Genomic DNA, 14,455 nt, shown 5'->3' with positions numbered 1-14,455 from the left:
CAACCAATCATCAATAAGGGTTGTTTGGACAGATATATAGTGATCACTAGAATAGTGAGCACTGCACATCAGGCCAACTTCTCAAGTGACCTGTCTGTACGATCGCCGGAGACGGCCCTCATCGGAGGCCTCTCCCCCAGTACTCGGCCCACCCTCCGGGTCCCCGTCTAACAGTAGCCATGACCTCCCACCGGATTCCCCGGAGCGACTGGGGAGCCGGGTTATGGGGGAGGTTTGTCAACGAAGGGCGAGACGCCCTGCTGCAACTCCCGGACCATCTGATGACGTCCTACGACCACATGAAAGCCGCCCTCCTCACTCGATACGGACTCACACCCGAGATGTACCGCCAGCGGTTCCGCGACTGCAAACGGATCCCGGGCACAACTTGGGTTGAGTACGTGAACTTCTTTAGTCGAGCCTTCGAGGGGTGGATCAAGGGCAGCAAAGTGACCACTTACGAGCAACTCTTTGACCTTATTGTATGGGAGCACCTTTCTAACAACTGCTTCATCGAACTCAGGCAGCACCTCCTGGACAGTAAACTAACGGAACCTCGGCAACTCGCCGCCGAGGCTGACCGATGGGAAAGCACCCGAGTTGGCCGAACTGGGCCCAGCGAACCGAACAGAACTGCCCAAGGGCCCCATCACCCCCGTGGGGGAGGAGGAGGCCAGGGTCGGGGTAGAGACACCGGCCCGGTGACTCCCACAAGCAACCCCCCGCCCCCGGCCGGCAGGGGTGATAGAGCGCGCGAGGCCACCCGACCAATATGTTTTCGCCGTTTCCGGCTTCAGGGCCCATATATTTTCAAATCACCATATACATCAATCGGGTGACTTCACGAGCTCTACCAAGTTGATGTGTGTGTGTTCCCTGCTAATAATTTTTCAGTGCACCCGACTTACCATCCACCGATGCGGGTACCTAATGACCACAATGAATCAGGGAGCTAGCTGTAAAGGAAAGGCAGCAAAATGCAAACTCAAAACAATAACATTCAAATACTGTTTAAATGACCACGGACAACTGGAAGTTTTAAAATGTTTATCTAAATTCAATATTTTCTTGCATGAGGTACAGTAAAATAAGGCAATCAATAACCAAGATAACGTAAATTATGTAGGCATAAAGAAATAATGACAGGGTAATCATTCAAATGTAATATGAAAAACAGATGGAAAATACTATAAAATCTCAGAAATGTTTAAGCATGGACATTTTATGCATGAATAACTATGGGAGGGCCTATAAAGAGTAACACGCTTCACTTAAGGTGAATGGGTCTTTGAACAATCTAGGCAATGAAGTTCTAGACCATATCATGAAATTACAGACTGCAATGCAAAATATAATTTCTAACCAGTGAGAAGACATAGGAACAAAACCTTATGGAAAAATATGTAATCAACTTTCAATAGTTGCGGAAAGGCATGGAAAATATAACATATGCAATGATGAACTTTATTAAAGCAAAAGTCAGAAATTTAGAAGGTGCAAGATTTAAAGAGTTTTCAGAGCAATATTTACCTAGAAAGGTGTGGAAACCAAACCCTGGCCACGGGTCAGTTAAGGACAGGAAACCCTCAAGGAAGGATACCCCTCAAAGGACAGCAGGTGCAGAATGGACACCCAGGACAGGACAGGATACCCTCGGAATAGGAATCAGGACAGGACCCTCAGGACAGGACAGCAAACCCTCAGGACAGGACCCTCTTCAGGACAGGACCGGAACCCACAGTTCGGAAGCAACGCCTGCGCTCCACCCGCTCTGCAGCTATCGATCAAGACCCCGATTGGGTCAGCGAACTCCCAGCTAAGTGCTTGCCAGCACTTTAAGGTTCAGTAGAACCTCAGTCTATGGTCAAATTCGGACAGAGTGCTTCGCAGCGCTCTGTATCTTCAGTCACCTATTGAGTGCGTTGGGTCAGTGACAGGTCAGCTAAACCAGACAAGTCGGACGGTTCACTAGGTGAACCCAGGGTAGATATACAGTTTGGGGTCAGTGTACCACCCCCCAATGTTGCAAAGTGTCAGAATCCTTCAATTTGGATTGGTCCTAAGGTAGGATTTGGGTAGCACACCAATCACGACCTAGAGATTCAAGCCTACATTTGCATAATAGGGTACCGCCTAACTAGATTGGGGTTCTCATGAGAACTGGTGCAGAAATACAATGGCAACGTTAACATTGTTGCTCTGTAAGCACATGTGATTGGTTCAGCCGAGTTTTTCGGGTCGTTCTCAGGAGCGTCTTGCTCATCACTGCCAACTGGCTGAGTTCCATCATTCAAGGTCTGTCTCTGGCTTGGCAGGTCGCGCAGGCGCAGAAGGACCTCCAAAATGGTTCTCGGCACAGACAAACCCCATTCCCCGCGGTACATAAAAAGTAAGCGAAAAACAAATTAATACATAATAATGTCATTATGAAAATACATCACAGGGTTTGTACTTTTGACTCATCATCAAGAAATAAAACTATTGCATTAAAATGTTAGCTACATTGACACAGTCACAAGAGCAGTGGCACGAGCAGTACCACATGATAAGCACAGTTATGAATTACGCATGCGCATAACTTTCCCTCCACTTCTGCAGACGCGTCAGGACACGTGAGTGTGGCTGACGTATGCGCAGTAACTAAATACAAGCGGCGGCCATTTTAGGTGACTTGGGTAAATTATTTTAGTAAAACACATGTGCAAGCTTCACTATCTATGTTCAAACTCAACATAAACGTTAGTAAAACATACGTTTGTTACCTTATTACACATAAACGAGGTTCTTGACTTCGGCAAGCCGCAAAATATGCGAAGCTTTGCTTCATCAATCCCCTCTTTGATGATATTTACTATCATCACAAATTATAATGGAACCAGATGCCAACTTTCTTTCACACTTTATAAAGTTCTATTTCTTCCAGCAACCGTTCTAACTTTTCTCTCTCAGTTTTAGTAGGGTGAGAAGTCTTCACCTTTTTGTATATCTGATCATTCACTTCCTCTAATTCAATCTCATCCACACTTCGTTTCACTCCTCTTGCATTTACCTCGTGCTTTTTGGTGCGCTTGCGGCATTTACAGCATAAGAAAATGGAAAGTATAATAAGACCTATAATACCAATTGGCATCAGAATTTTGAACAATAAGCTTTTACCTATGCTAGCAAGCCAATGACCTACATTTGAGAGACCATCTACCAGTCTCTTCCAGGCACTATCAACCTCGAGTGGTTTGAGTTCCTTTGCCAAATTAGTAATGTTTTTCACATATCTTTTGATCTGTACACTTTTATCCGGAATATAAGTGCAACAATGTTGCGCCTTCAACATCCGGCAGACTCCGCCCTCTTTCGCTAATAAGGTGTCAAGAGCAAGTCGATTCTGCAAAACCATTGATCTGATCGCAACCATTTCAGTATTGACCAGCAGAAATCCATGAGCTGTTTCAGTAGACAGCACATCTACTATAGTAGACAATTTGCAAATTCTGTGAGTGTTCAGAACCACTCCCACTCCAGGTATCAGTGCACTGAAAATACTACCCATAATTTCACCTATACTTTCTCTTTTACTACGCACTAAGCCATTAGTATCTTCATTGCTTCCAGCTTTCCCATTCACATGGTATATTTTCGGGAAGACAATGCCAAAGTAGCAGCTTCCATACCAGTGATCCGGCAATTTGAAATAAGCCTTGTCCCCACAAATATAATAAATTCCAGGAAACACAGGCTCTGACCCATTTTTGAAACCCCAACCTCCAATTACCTTGTAATTATGTTCGCATTCACTGGAACCAATGAAAACATTATTATAATAGCTAGTCTTCTCGCGGTGAAGACATAGCTTGCCTTTCTTTTCAAAATCCAGCAACAGAGCAGGACCCGCTCCACCAGATGAGGTGCCTTCCATGTTCTCTGCCCACTTTGGCTTTTTCTGACTTTCGTCATTAGCCTTCTTCTGAATTTTAATTCTTCTTTTCTCTGCCATGTTCAGGAACATCTTTTCCTGCTCACGCAAAGAACAAGTCAAGTTATCTCTGTGTGCGTCTGCTATGTCAATGTTACCTATAGTCAGAAAGTAGTCTCCCATATATCTTATGGTGTCAGTTTTGGTATGTACAGGATTCAAGTTCCCACGTATAGGAAGTTCAGAAAAGATCACGTCATTGTTAGAGTAATAATACTGTAACGGTCCCCTTTTGTAAAATAAACTAGCTAAAATGCTACAGGAGATTCCATATGTCAACGGCAGGTGAGGGTATGTCACGCCTTCAGCCACAGAAGTAGGTAGCTTCATGCAGACATAGCAATCTTCAATTTCCATAGTCTCTACATAGTGTATTAATAAGTTTGCGAAAACATTTAAGTGTGTCTTGTTCTTAACTCCATGATAATGTAGTCCTCCCTCATCTGATGCTTCTAAGTTCTGTTTTGTTTGTCTCAAAGCTCTTTCGTGTCGTGCTACACTCTGTGTTGTTAGCTCCTCATTGTCAGTATTTACAACTTCAGTAGGGACAATGTTAGTATCTTTACTTACAGCAAAGGGAATGAAAATTGTTAATCCTATCCAGATAACTATCAGTACTACTACACTACATATACACACCTTGCAACACGTCTTAAAACGGCTGCAACTAGGTCTACCATTCACTGTTGAATCAGACATTTTGGCTCAGAAGGAGTTTCTCGAACCCCTCTTTTTGGCTTTACACAATTAGCTTACTTTGTGCAAATTCACGGTGGTTCGTCTTCTTCTTCAGCTGAGTACTCTGGGACGGGTTCTCCGTCGCTCACGTCAGTTATATCAAGATCTTCAAGTTCTTCCAAAACCAGTGTCCATTCAGGAGACTTGTACTTTTTGTTTTGTCTTTTTATTCGTTCACTCCTTCTTTTGGAAGAGTCTTCTTCTTGCTCTGCTATCCGAGCACTTCTTCTTGCTTCTGCACGTTTTTCTTCCACTGTCTTTATCCTTAGTCTCAATCTTTTTACAAACCTAGGCTCAAGGTTGTTTCTTTTCTTTAGTCTCTTAGTCGGTACTTGGACTTCACTTTCTTCTCTTATTCTCTTGTTCTCTTTATCTTGTGGTAATTCTTCTCCACTTTCTTCTCCTACTTCCCCTATCTGGCTAGTTCCAGGGCTAGCATCAAATTCTTCTGCCTGGTTGCTAATCTGGCCTTGTTCAGGAATATTTTGTTTTTGGCTTTCGATTGTCTCTGTTTCTGTTTCTGTTTCCTGAACCCATTCTTTTAACCCTCTCTGATCCTGTTCAAGCACTTCGATCTCTTGATTTTCTTCTGCTCAAACTATCACTCTATTTCTAGTCTCTCCCTTATCTGCATCAGGTGTTAGCGGTGGTGTATCGAACACCTGCTCTGTCCCTGTCTGACCTTCTCCTTCCTCAGTTTTGATGTGAATCTCAAGCGGCTGAGGTTCTTCGCCTGTGCCTTGCTTTTCCTGACTAGTCCACTCTCTACCTTCACTAAGTCGCTCTCTTGTTCTGATAGGATCTTCGGTCAGATCAATCATCGGTATCCATTCTTCTGGCCATATGCTTGGCAGCTCGTCTTCAGCTACTCCTGGCTCAGTTTCCTGGACCTCTTCAGCAGGCTGGATTCTTGGCAGTTCGTAGTCAACTACTCCTGGGCCAACGTCTGCTGTTCCTGCAACCTGACTGGTGCTGGGCTGCTCGTTGTCAGCTGCTTCTGGACCGGCTCCTGCAGGGTCCTCTGCTGGTTGCCCTTCTTCTGCAAATTCTTTGTCTGGTAATACCTTCTGGGTGTGTCCAGCGTGGATCCACTGGGGAACACCTGCGACCTTCACTGCAGTTGTTGTTACCAGGATTACTTGGCGTTTCTTTCCCCACCTTGGTGCCAGACAATTAGATCGAGTGTGCTTCTTTATTTTGACCCAGTCTCCTGGAACCAAGCTGTGGAGAGGAGTCGTTGGATTGAGGATGCCGTCGTCTCCAATCTGGCGAGAGATAGAACGCACTTGGTCACCCAATCTTCTGCAGTATTCAAGCACCAAATCATCAGTAATACTCAACAGTTTGCTTCCTGGCACCCATGCTTGTCTCATCACTCTTCCCATAATGATTTCATGGGGACTTAGGCCTGTCTTGCGGTCAGGAACACTTCTCAGTCCCATCAGGACCAGGGGCAGGGCCTTCACCCAGGTCATGCCAGTAGCATCTGTCAGCTTTGCTAGTCTGTTTTTGATAGTTCCATTTACTTGTTCCACTATTCCAGAAGCCTCTGGGTGGTATGCACAATGAAGTTTCTGCTTTATTCCAAAGGCCTTACAGAGTTCAGCCAGTATGTCATTCTGGAAATGTCCACCCTTATCTGATTCAATAATGAATGGCACCCCGAATCTAGGTATCAGTTCTTTTAGTAAACACTTCGCTACTGTCAGTGCGTCACTTTGGGAAGTAGGGTAAGCTTCTACCCATTTTGAAAATATGCAAACAATGACAAGGACATATCGCTTCCCTTCACAACGGGGCATGGTGATGAAATCAATCTGTATCCTTACGAAGGGACCCCCTGATCTCCCAATTTTGCTCAGTTCAACCATTGTCCTCTTGCCTGGGTTCATCTGTTGACATGACAGGCACCTCTGGCAGAGGGACTCCGCTACCTTCCTGAACTTCTTACTGTACCAAGTCTGTTGAAATACCAGAATCATGGCATCCCTACCAATGTGTGATCCTTCATGTATTAATCTTGCCATTGTGCCAAGCAAGTGTCGGGGTAACACAGGCATACCAGTTGGGCCCAAAATCACACCATCCACACGTCTCGGTCTACACCCATCCTCCTTCCATTTCTCTCTTTCTTGCCAAGGAGCCGATTCCTGCCACTCTCTCACTTCATCCCACGTAGGCACTTCTTCAAACACCTGAAGCTGGCAGCTGGTTCCTGGCCCCCCTCGTTTTGGATTTACAATATACCGATCTTTGGCACACCATTGGGCCACTCGATCAGCATAATCGTTTCCCAGTGATACTTTGTCCATGCTCCTTTGATGAGCAGCACATTTTACCACTGCCAGTTCTTTGGGCAACTGGATGGCCTCTAAAAGGTCATGAACAACCTTTGCATTCCGAATGGGAGTACCTGAGGAAGTCATGAATTCCCTCTGCAGCCACAATTGGCCAAAGTCATGCACAACTCCATAACAGTACTGACTGTCAGTATACACTGTTATGCGTAAGTCCTTCCCAATTTTGCAAGCTTTTATCATAGCTATCAATTCGGCTACTTGTGCAGACTTGATGTTATATAAGTAACCTGCTTCTTCAATTTTTGTGAAAGAGACTACTGCGTAAGCAGCACTCAGGCCTCCTAGTTCATGTCTTAGACAGGAACCATCCACAAATAGTTCTTTATCATGTTCAGGCAATGGCGTTTCTTTTATGTCTGGGCGTGGTTTAGTACTGAACTCTGTCAGGTCAATACAATCATGTTCATCATCATCCCCACCTTCTATTTCCAAGGGGTCGGGGAGTAAGGTGGCAGGGTTCAGAATACCGCACCTAACAATGCTTACATTTGCTGCACCCACAAGAATCCTCTCGTATTTAGTCAGCCGACTAGGGGTGAGATACTGTGTTTTAGTTCTGGTCAATAGAATTACCACTCCATGTGAAACATACACGGTCACAGGATGTCCCATGACAATGGACTCACTCTGTTCCAAACTTGCACAGGTAGCAGCTACTGCTTTCAGACAGCCTGGTAACCCAGCAGCTACTGGGTCCAAAGTGGCAGAGAAATAGGCCACAGGCCTTCTGGTCGTGCCATGTTCTTGAGTCAGGACTGACAATGCGCAATTATCGCGAGTGTCACAGAATAGGGCAAACTCTTTGGAATAATCTGGCATTCCCAACGCAGGGGCTGTACACAGACAGTTTTTCAGTCTTGTGAAAGCCATTAGGCTTTCATCGTCCCACTCTACAACATCTGGCATTCCTCTCGTGGTCATTTTTATCAAGGGCCTGGCTAAGGCTGCAAATCCCAGAATCCACTGCCTGCAGTACCCTAATACACCCAGGAACATTCTGACATCTTTTTGAGTACGGGGCAACTGCATCTTTTGAATTATTCTCACTCTTTCTGATGTGACTTTTCTGACACCCTTTTCTATTTGGTGTCCCAGATATTTCACTGATTTCGCACAGAACTGTAGTTTGTCAGGGGCCACTTTATGCCCTTTCTCACACAGATGATTTAAGAGGGCAATGGTGTCAACTACACAGTCCCTATGACTTTTAGACGCCAGTAGAAGGTCGTCTATGTATTGCACTAACACAGAGTTCCCAGGTAAGATCAAAGTCTCTAGACATTTTTTCAAGATCTGATTAAAGATAGAGGGGCTCTCTGTATACCCTTGAGGGACCCGGTTCCAACAATACACGTGACCTTCGAAGGCAAATGAGAAAAGAAATTTGCTGTCGGGGTGCAGGGGTATCGAAAAGAATGCATGACATAAATCAATCACAGTGAACCATTCAGCATCCCAAGGAATCTGGTACAATATCACTGCAGGGTTCGGGACAATAGGGCAGCAAGGAAATACAATTTTGTTAACCTTTCTCAGGTCCTGCACTACCCTATACTTGCCACTAGGCTTTTTGATGCCCATAATCGGTGAGTTGCATGGGCTGCTCATCACTTCCTGTATGATGTCTCCTTCTAATAATTTTTGTATTTCCAGAGTGACACCTGCTTTCACTTCAGCATTCATTCGGTAGGGCCTAGTGTTAGGATATACTGCATTGTCCTTGATGGCTATCTGTATGGGGTCCACATCTTTCATCAAACCCACATCTTTTCCAGTGAAATCCCACACCTCTGGCTTTACGGCTTCCTGGAGTTCTTGGGGCAAGTCCTGCAGGGTCAATCTTTTAATTTCTGAGTCAGGTCTAAGTAACAATAATTTATAAATGCCATCTTCATCTGGGGTCTGTATCTCAACACCTTTTGGTGTGCAAAAGATGGTACAGTTCATTTTGCACAGCAAATCACGACCCAGTAGATTCACTGGACTGGTGTCACAGACGACAAATCTATGCATCTGTTTAAAATTTCCAATTGAAATCTCCATTGGTTCGGTAACAGGAGTACTAATCAATTGATTAGATACACCCACTACTTGGATATTTTCTCCCGAGAGGGGTAGGTTTGGAACGTCCACTGTTCTTACAGTAGAACGGGTAGCGCCAGTGTCCAACAGAAAGGTGACATCATTTCCGTCAACCTTTCCTTCAATATATGGTCCAGACTGGTCTACCGGCAAGGAAGCGCCAAGTACGCACTCCTCGTCCTCCCCTCTCAGGCCCCGTCAGTCCTGATCATTACAAAGGAAGGTATCATTTAGCAGATACTGCGAAGTTGCTGTATTTCTGTTCTCCCCGCTTTCCCAAACCTCTATCTCTTCATCTTCTGCCTGTCTTCCCCTGTATACCTGCTTGGGTGCTCGAGGCACCTGAACTGTTTTTACCTGGGGTTGAGTCTTTCTTGGTCTTTCTTTCTGCGTCTGTGGAGTTAAATCAGGAGTTTTTTCATTAATATCTACTAATTGGGGACACTCGTTTCGCCAGTGTCCAATTTCGCCGCACTGATGGCAGGGAAATTTCTTCATAGCCTCTTCCCTGCTAAATTTGGGCCGGGGCTTTCCTCCACCCCCTCCCCCAGGACTTTTGTTCTCAGCATTCTTAACCATGTTACTCAATTGTTTTTCCTGCTGTTCTGCGAGCTTCACCTGAGCCCACATCACCTTTTCCTTAAGGGCCTTTTTCTTTTCTGCCATCTCGTCCTCACAGTACTTAGCGTACCGCAGGACCTCATCCATTTTCTTAGTATGCCAACAGATTTTATTATCTTTTATCCACTGACAAATTTCAGGTCTTAAACCATTTACAAACCTGTAAATAAAATGCGTCATGTCCTTCAAATCGATGTTATCAATACCACTGTATGTTTTAAATACCTGCAATAACCTCTCATAGAAGGAGTGCACTGTCTCGTCCCTTTCCTGTGTTGTTCTATCTATTTTTGTCCAATCAGTTTCCTTTGCGGGCACCTTTTCTTTCAAATGCTGAATTACCTGCTCATATTTTCGCATGACATCCTTTGATGGCTCCCCAGTTTCCTTGTTTCTGGGGTACTCCTCACTGGGCCAGTCTATGGCTATTTTACACTGGGTCCATAAATCTACTGGAACCACAATGTCGAAAAACCCATCCAGGTCTTTCCACAGACATTTCTGTACCTTCACGAACCTCTCCACCTGCCTGTACCAGTCAACTGGTTTCTCTCGTAATTTTGGAAAATCGTTCGTGAAGGACACAATATCCTGCCTAGACCAGGGGACATGCACATATTTCCCTCCTGGAACTTCGCGCATGGGGCATAACTGCTCAGGTTTTTCTACCTCCCTTAAAGCAAACTCAGGAGTCACTTGTCGGGAGCGAACCTCTTCCCTCTTTTTCGCCCACCTGCTTCTCCATCTTTCCACATCTCCCCATTTCTGCAGTACCCCCATTAATTCTTTAATCTGCAACTTCTTCCCTGCCACATTCAGGTGTTCTATATCTTTGTCTGAGAAGTCTGCTCTGTACGGTTTCTGTAAGGGCTTGGATTTTGAGATATCTACCCCCATACTAACTGCTGTTTCGGTCAGTTTTTCGTGGAGCACTCTGGTGTTCCTTGTAAAGCTTTTACATATGAACGACAATTCTTCTTCAGAGTAGGTATTCAATCGATCCAACCCCACATTTCCTGCCATTAATTCTTCTATTTCGACCCTCAGCTTGTAGAGGTCTAAAGGTTTTGTTTGCGGAGTCTGCTTCTCTAATTCACGACTCCAACTCTCAATTTCATCCGGAGTTACCAGAGAGACATTCCTAGTACCTGTTGCTGTCTCTAATTTAATTTCTTTTGTATTAAAAGGGTTATGCCTCTGCTGTATTCCCTTTCCAGTCTGTTTGTTTGGCAATTCCAAGAACGCAACTTCAGACTCGCACTCACTGGATCGATCATCTATGATGATCGGTTCCTGTCTCGGGGTTGCCATGACTGGGGTCATAACTGGAGTAATCGGATTTCCCTGACCATTTCCGTATAACGGGACCACCGGTCCAATAGTTACTGGAATAGTCAATGCCTCAGGACTGGTATTTAACTGGGAAATTTTCTGAATTATTTCTGTCCTTTGTCTAGCTAGAGCCTCTTGCTCCTTTTCCACTAGTACCCTTCTTAAAGTTGTGTCATGTAATATCTGTGGGGTCAATGGAGGAGTAAAACTCGTGGCAGTAGGATGCGTTTCACTTGGTCCTCCCCCATAATTTGGTTTCGGGAATAAAGTTCCAGTATTAAAGGACCTGCGCTCTTCCCCATATGGAGGTTGAACAAAAGGCAGTCCTGAATTCGATGGTTTCTCTTCGCTTTCATACAAGGGTCTGGGAAAAAAGATTTTCGTACGTGAATATTTTTCTTCCTGGCTCGCGGGCACTTTGGGATATATATCCCTTGTTTCCGTCGGTTCGGGTTTTTCAGGATAGGGCAATACTTGACCACCCCCTCCCAGTCCCAGGGACCTGTCTTCTTCCTTTAGGAAGTGGCGTCGGGGAACATCTCCTACACTGGAAGGTCGGGTTCCCTCATTGTAAGGTGGCGGACTTCTGGTACAGATGTCATCTATTAGTTCATCATCTGATTCCCCCAGGGCCCCCCAATGCTTACATTTTTCAGTACTTTTCTCACCCGCTCCAATGTTATGACATGCCGGCATCATGGGAAACAGACCCTCAACAATCATGCTCTGCCTCCACTGTTTCATCCTTTTATCCCTGGACTCCTGTTTCTGCCTGGGGTACCACTTGGTCAAACCCTTGTCCATTCGGGGTCTTTCTCTTTCAAAAGCCTCAATCTCCCATTCCTCTAATGCCTCATACTGCGTTAGTCTCGGTCTGGGATGCAATTCGTTCATCCGAGTCCTTAAATTAAATAGGATCCTACCATTGAAGGTACCATCTAACGGAAAAGCCAATACTCCGTCATCTTTTGTGTATTTCACCCAATTCTCCAACCACACACAGGTATTGTACCCTCGGTCAAACATCATGAATGAGGCAGGAGTATTAGGTGGTGGGACAAGAACACCTTCCCTAGATTTAATCGGTTTGTCCGTTTTAAAATAATTTTTCACCTTACTTATAAGGGACATTTTTCTCTTTGTTCCGTACATAATATCGTATCTATTAGTCTTCCACTGATCCCTTTCAAACCCTAGGTGCCTTGGATCAGGTCGAGTTCCTGTAGTCTGCGAGTGCCACATACGACTTCTGCGCTAAACTTTGTTTACAAACTACCTCCAATCAGAACGCGCTTCAGAAATTCGTGCAACCAATGGGTGCGCGACACTAAATAAGCTCCGCCAATGGTTGCGCGGCCCCTTCGTGAGACAGTTCCCACGCTCCGGCGCTCACCCCTCCTTTACAATTCCAGCTCCGCTACCCGCCCGCTGCTTCTACCAATCCCAGCGCGGCACAGAGTGACGTCAGAGGCGCTTCGCGACTGACTCCCTCCCTTCACAAGGTAACGGAAACTTTCTTTCTTTTAAAGTGCTCAGTGCTTGGTTATTTTACGACAAATACACATTCGCCACAGTGCTCAAGTGTCTAGACAGAGAAAGAATTGTTTGACTGCAAGTAAACTACTTCCATTTACTTTTCACTCGCTGCGGGCAGATCTCTTCCACCTACCCTTCACTCTAGCATCGCTGAACCTGTTATTCCCCTAAATTCATCCACTTCTTTCCGGGATATATTCCGAGTTTAAGGTTTCTCAGCGGACCCCTCTGCTTTCACCCTAGCTCCGAGGAACCTGCTACTCTTCCGATGTGACCCTTACTAGGTTACGCCACTATGGGAATTTTGCCAATGAACCCCGTTACTGTCATTTATTCACACATGTATTCAGAAAACCCTAGTTAGTGCTTCCCGGTTATCCTAACCTGCACCTAACTTTCCTCGAACCTGTGACCTCAGGACAATGGATTCTATTCACCACTTGCCCTTTCAATTCCCCGGGGAGTTCGGACAACACGAAACGATACGGTTTACAAATGCATGGATTAGTACATATAGCAATATAAGAACAAGAATAAAAACAATGCAAAAATTCATGAGTTTCAGCAGCGTATTCACAAGAGAATGATCAGGTCTCTTAGAACAGCCGCTCTTCTAGCAGCATCAATATAATAGCAGCTTCCGACTCAACTAGTCCAACTAATCCCTGCCTTACTCTCAACTAGTCCCTAACCATCCTCTAGCTACCAGAAAACTGGTAGAGCGCGCGAGGCCACCCGACCAATATGTTTTCGCCGTTTCCGGCTTCAGGGCCCATATATTTTCAAATCACCATATACATCAATCGGGTGACTTCACGAGCTCTACCAAGTTGATGTGTGTGTGTTCCCTGCTAATAATTTTTCAGTGCACCCGACTTACCATCCACCGATGCGGGTACCTAATGACCACAATGAATCAGGGAGCTAGCTGTAAAGGAAAGGCAGCAAAATGCAAACTCAAAACAATAACATTCAAATACTGTTTAAATGACCACGGACAACTGGAAGTTTTAAAATGTTTATCTAAATTCAATATTTTCTTGCATGAGGTACAGTAAAATAAGGCAATCAATAACCAAGATAACGTAAATTATGTTAGGCATAAAGAAATAATGACAGGGTAATCATTCAAATGTAATATGAAAAACAGATGGAAAATACTATAAAATCTCAGAAATGTTTAAGCATGGACATTTTATGCATGAATAACTATGGGAGGGCCTATAAAGAGTAACACGCTTCACTTAAGGTGAATGGGTCTTTGAACAATCTAGGCAATGAAGTTCTAGACCATATCATGAAATTACAGACTGCAATGCAAAATATAATTTCTAACCAGTGAGAAGACATAGGAACAAAACCTTATGGAAAAATATGTAATCAACTTTCAATAGTTGCGGAAAGGCATGGAAAATATAACATATGCAATGATGAACTTTATTAAAGCAAAAGTCAGAAATTTAGAAGGTGCAAGATTTAAAGAGTTTTCAGAGCAATATTTACCTAGAAAGGTGTGGAAACCAAACCCTGGCCATGGGTCAGTTAAGGACAGGAAACCCTCAAGGAAGGATACCCCTCAAAGGACAGCAGGTGCAGAATGGACACCCAGGACAGGACAGGATACCCTCGGAATAGGAATCAGGACAGGACCCTCAGGACAGGACAGCAAACCCTCAGGACAGGACCCTCTTCAGGACAGGACCGGAACCCACAGTTCGGAAGCAACGCCTGCGCTCCACCCGCTCTGCAGCTATCGATCAAGACCCCGATTGGGTCAGCGAACTCCCAGCTAAGTGCTTGCCAGCACTTTAAGGTT

The sequence above is a fragment of the Lissotriton helveticus genome (genome assembly GCF_964261635.1).
Source record: "Lissotriton helveticus chromosome 1_1 unlocalized genomic scaffold, aLisHel1.1 SUPER_1_unloc_13, whole genome shotgun sequence".
Taxonomy (NCBI): domain Eukaryota; kingdom Metazoa; phylum Chordata; class Amphibia; order Caudata; family Salamandridae; genus Lissotriton; species Lissotriton helveticus.
The sequence above is the reverse complement of the archived record's forward strand: the minus strand, read 5'-3'. Positions refer to the sequence as shown.